Consider the following 5,826-nt stretch of genomic DNA (forward strand, 5'->3'; position numbering starts at 1 on the left):
TTACTTTGGTAATTGAGTATTCTGTGAGAAGTAAGTACAATGGTATGGGCAGAAGAAATGAACACCAGTCGTAGTAGTTGTGGACAGACACCAGAAGGGTCTACTGAGTATAATATGAAAGTGTTGGTTTTGGACTGAGCACACCACCACCAGAATGCATCAAGCATTTCTCTTAAAATCTTGAGCAAAAATAGTTAACAGTCACCAGGTAATGCTAAGAAAGGGTCGTCTTTGAATTAGCCACTCAATTAAAAGATTCAGTATTGTCAGCTCCCATGGGAATATGAGGTGCCTCTCCTTATGGAGGACTCCTCTGTAAATCACAGAGTTAAAAGTCATCTGCACCTGAAATTCCTAGGCAGTTTCCCATCTGGGTGTTAACTAGTCTGACCTGAGATCAGAACAAGCATTCTCCAAGTAGCAGTCATAGGCTAACATGCAAAGGTCCTATTTTAAATTAGGCTTGTGGGAATCGTGGAGTTAATCCAATCTTACTGTGACACATCAAGTGTTTCCCATTAAGATGATATTAAAAGCTTGTGAAGGGGTTATGACCCACAGAGGCTAATTCTAAATAAAACAAATTAAATATAAAATAACTAAACCAAATCATTATAAGAATTCCATGAATCCTAGTGGTCACTGAGGAATTCTGTCCACTGAATTGCCATGTCTCCTTTTACAGGACTGCCATTACAAGAGTTCTAGGCAGTAAACCATGAGGCATCCATTGAGCTTGTGGGTGATACAGGTTGGCACTTTAAGGTCATCTATGCACATATGAAAAAGGATAAAGACCAGCTGGCCAATTGAGCTTTCATGTATACGGGCTTAGTGTAACTTCTGCAGACCATCATCCCATCCCCAGCCAGGCAGCCGCCTTAAGAAATAAGAGACCACAACCTGGACTCCCCAGAGCATGAACAGGAATCCATGAAGCCCTGGTCATTGCATTTACCTCCCTGCTTAATTCTTTCTCTCTCCCCTGTACCTGCCCCATCCATTAAAACACACAAAGTATAATAAAATACATGAAGAAACATCAAAGGTGCAAAGGAGTGATGCCACAGTAGGATGTCAGTCCCCTAGCAACTGAAGCCTTAATTTAAAACAAACTATCCCTCATTATTAGAGTTTCTTTTCTGTTTGGAGTTTTTTTTTTTAAATTAAAGGTTCTTACTGCTGCTTCTAAAGCTTCTCATTTCTGAACAAATAAATGGTAACCTGTGAACTGCAATGGCAAGTGTCAATATTTATATTGTAACAAAGCTGCCAACTCTGCCTTGTTCCCACCATCCCCTCCCAAACAATTTGTACAAGGAGAACTTGAGGCAGTGGCTGCAGTTTTAATGGTGAGTTTTACCTAGAAGCTGTAGGCTTGTGTGTTAATCTGGCCCTGCGGAGATAATTTAGGGGGGGGAATACTGGAAAATTCCTTGCTGATCTTAAAGGTGATCAAGTAAGTTACAGGAGACTGTAGTGACTGTGAAACACAAGCCCCCATGACCCACTTTTTTAATTTATTCCTTCAAAGGATGTGGGTGTCACTGGCTAAGACAGCTTTTATTGCCTCTCCCTAATTGCCCCTTGAGAAGGTGGTGCTGAATCACCGCTGCCTTGAATCATTGCAGTCCATGTGCGGTAGGTACACCCACAGTGCTGTAAGGGAGTTCCAGGATATTGACCCAGTGGTAGTGAAGGAACAGTGATACATTTCCAAGTCAGGATAGTGAGTGGCTTGGAGGTGGACTTGTAGATGGTGGTGTTCCCAGGCATCTGCTGTCCTTGTCCTTTAAGGTGGTAGAGGTTGTGAGTTTGGAAGGTTCTTTTCAAGGAGTCCTGGTGAGTTGCTGCAGTGCATCTTATAAATGGTACACACTGCTGCCACTGTGTGTCGGTGGTAGAGGGAGTAAGTGCTTAGATGATGGATGGGGTGACAATTAGGCAGGCTGCGTTGCCCTGGATGGTGTCAAGCTTCTTGACTGTTGTTGGAGTTGCACTCATCCAGGCAAGTGGCGAATATTCCATCACACTCCTGACTTGTGCCTTGTAGATGGTGGACAGGCTTTGGGAAGTCAGGAGGTGAGTTACTCTCCTCAGAATTCCTAGCCACTGACCTGCTTTTGTAGCCACAGTATTTATATGGCTGGCCCAGTTCAGTTTCTGGACAATGGTAATCCACAAATATTGATAGTGGAGGATTTGACAATGGTAATGCTATTGAATGTCAAGGGCAGGTGGTTAGATTCTCTTTTGTTGTAGATGGTTGTTAGTTGGCACTTGCGTGGCACGAATGTTATTTGCCACTTTTTAGCCCAAGCCTGAACGTTGTTCAGGTCTTGCTGCATGTAGACACACACTGCTTCAGTGTCTAAGGAGTCGCGAATGATGCTGAACATCGTGCAATCATCAGTTGACCACCCCACTTCTGACCTTATAGTTATGATAGTTTTATGGTCACCATTACTGAGATGGGCTTTGTTTCAGGTTTATTAATTGACTTTACATTTCACCAGTTGCCAGTTTGGGATTGTCCCCCATGTTTTGCTTTTTCAAAAAAGGTGCAATGACTGAACATGCTCCTTTTGCCTGCAGTGAACAAATCCCTGCATATGAGTATATGTAGCTTCTTGTAAACGACAAGTGAGCTACGTTGTAAGCCCAACTGATGATCTTAAATTGGTTGTTAGTATAATTCTTAGCACACTCGGGGTTGTTCAGCTGTCCAATAGAGGAATTGCATCTAACTTTAGACATTGTGTTCTGAGTTTTGCGAGCACGGGTTAGTTGAGTACAGTCAGTGCTCTGTCTATTGAAAACAGCTGAAGGGGATGTGCTGATTGGTACAATCCATTGCCAGTCATTGGGATGTACAGCCTATGTACCTAGCATCATTTGTGTGGTAGGCAGAAGGTCTTTTTGGCTTGCTGGCAGCATCCTGTTAATGGAGAATACCATTCTTGTTGCCACTGCATAGTAGCAGCTGAAATGACTACTTTCACCTGTTGCTCAAATTTTTGGGATACTTTACCCTTCTAGGGTAATTTGAGGTAGACTGGACACTTTTTATGTCTGAAAGCGACAGCCCCTTTGGCCCATTCATCAGCATGCACTACATACAGCAAGCAATGATCTGATCAGGGTAGACATTGTCCCGCAAGATATTTTTGATTATTTTATTTATCCATTCACAGCTATGCCAGCATTTATTGCCCGTCCCTAATTGCCCTTCAGAATGTGGTGGTGAGCTGCCACCTTGAATCGCTGCAGTCTATGCAGCCTATGTACACCGACAGCAGTACTAGGAAGGGAATTCCATTGTTTTGACCCAGCAGCAGTGAAGGAACAGTGATATACTTCCAAGTCAGGAAGGTGAGTGGCTGAGAGGAAAATTTGCAGGTGCTGGTGTTCCCATGCACCAGCCTTTGACCTAGGTAGTAGAGGTCTCCAAATTTGGAAGGTGCTGTGGAAGGAGCCCTGGTGTGTTGCTGCAGTACATCTTTTAGATAGTAAACACTGCTGCTACCGTGCGTTGGTGGTGGAGGGAGTGAATGTTTAATGGGGTGCCAATTAAGTTGGATTCTTTGTCCTAGATGGTGTTAAGCTCCTTGAGTGTTATTGGAGCTGCACTCACCCAGGCAAGTGGGGAGTATTCCATCAGACCCCTGACTTATGCTTTTGTAGCCAAAGTATTTATATGGCTAGTCCAGTTCAGTTTCTGGTTAATGGTAATTCCCCAGGATGTAGTTAGTGGGGGATTTGGATGCTTCAGTATCTGAGGAGTTGTGAATGGTGCTGAACATTGTGCAATCATCAACAAATATCCCTACCTCTGACCTTATTATGGAGGGAAGGTCACTGATGAAGCAGCTGAAGATGGTGGGACCGAGGACATTGACCTGAGGAATTCTGCAGCGAGGTCCCGGGACTGCGATGATTGACCTCTAACAACTGCAACCATCTTCCTTTGATGTGCCCTATTTCGGTGTCAAGTCTGCACAGTGAACAACTGGCTCGGGCCCTATTTATGAGATTGCTGATAAGGCCAATCCTTTAGCGCATGCAGCTCTTAGGAATCCCAATGTGTACAATCACAGAATCACATAGTGCAGAAGAGGCCCTTCGGCCCCTTGAGCCTGTACTGACACGTGAGAAACACCTGACGTACCTATCTAATCACATTTACCAGCACTTGGCCCATAGCCTTGAACGTTATGACGTGCCAAATGCTCATCCAGGTACTTGTTAAAGGTTGTGAGGCAACCCGCCTCCACCAACCTCGCAGGCAGTGCATTCCAGACTGTCACCACCCTCTGGGTAAAAAAGTTTTTCCTCACATCCCCCCTAAACCTCCTGCCTCTTACCTTGAACTTGTGTCCCCTCATGACTGACCCTTCAACCAAGGGGATCAGCTGTTTCCTATCCACCCTGTCCATGCCCCTCATAATCTTGTACACCTCGATCAGGTCGCCCCTCAGTCTTCTCTGCTCCAATGAAAACAACCCAAGTCTATCCAACCTCTCTTCATAACTTAAATGTTTCATCGCAGGCAACATCCTGGTGAATCTCCTCTGCACCCCCTCCAGTGCAATCACATCCTTCCTATAATGTGGCAACCAGAACTGCACACAGTATTCCAGCTGTGGCCTCACCAAGGTTCTATACAACTCCAACATGACCTCCCTACTTTTGTAATCTATGCCTCGATTGATAAAGGCAAGTGCCCCATATGCCTTTTTCACCACCTCACTAATGTGCCCTTCTGCCTTCAGAGATCTCTGGACACCCATGCCAAGGCCCCTTTGTTCCTCAGAGCTTCCTAGTGTCATGCTATTCATTGAATGCTTCCTTGTCAAATTACTCCTTCCAAAGTATATCACCTCACTTTTCAGGGTTAAATTTTAGCTGCCCATTTGACCATCCCGTCTATATCTTCCTGTAGCCCAAGACACTCAACCTCACTGTTAACCATCCGGCCAATCTTTGTGTCATCCACAAACTTACTAATCCTAACCCTCACACAGTCATCTATGTCATTTATCTAAATGATGAATAATAGGGGACCCAGCACAGATCCCTGTGGTACGCCACTTGACACTGGCTTCCAGTCACTAAAGCAGCCTTCTGTCATCGCTCTCTGTCTCCTACAACTAAGCCAATTTTGAATCCACCTTATCGAATTACCCTGTATTCCATGTGCCTTTGCCTTCTTTATAAGTCTCCCATGGAGGATCTTGTCAAAGGCTTTGCTGAAATGCATATAAACTACAACTGCACTACCCTCATCTACACACCTGGTCATCACCTCAAAAAATTCAATCAAATTTGTTAGGCATAACCTCCCCCTGACAAAGCCATGCTGACTATCACTGATCAAACCTTGCCTCTCCAAGTGGAGATAGATTCTCTCCTTCAGAATTTTCTCCAATAGTTTCCCTACCACTGACGTGAGACTCATTGGTCTGTAGTTCCCTGGCTTATCTCTACAACCCTTCTTAAATAGTGGAACCACATTAGCTGTTCTCCAGTCCTCTGGCACCTCCCTCGTGGCCAGAGAGGAATTAAAAATTTGGGTCGGAGTCCCTGTGATCTCCTCCCCTCCCTCAGCAGTCTGGGACACAAATCATCCAGACCTGGAGATTTTAAGCCTGCCAACACCTCCAATACCTTGTCACTCCCTATATCAATTTGCTCAGGAACCTCGCAGTTTCTCTCCCCGAGTTCCATTCCTTCATCCTCATTCTCTTGGGTGAAGACGGATATGAAGTATTTGTTCAACACTCTACCGATGTCCTCTGGCTCCACCCATAGATTTCCCCCTTGGTC

Source organism: Cetorhinus maximus, chromosome 1 (assembly GCF_964194155.1).
Source record: "Cetorhinus maximus chromosome 1, sCetMax3.hap1.1, whole genome shotgun sequence".
Lineage (NCBI taxonomy): Eukaryota > Metazoa > Chordata > Chondrichthyes > Lamniformes > Cetorhinidae > Cetorhinus > Cetorhinus maximus.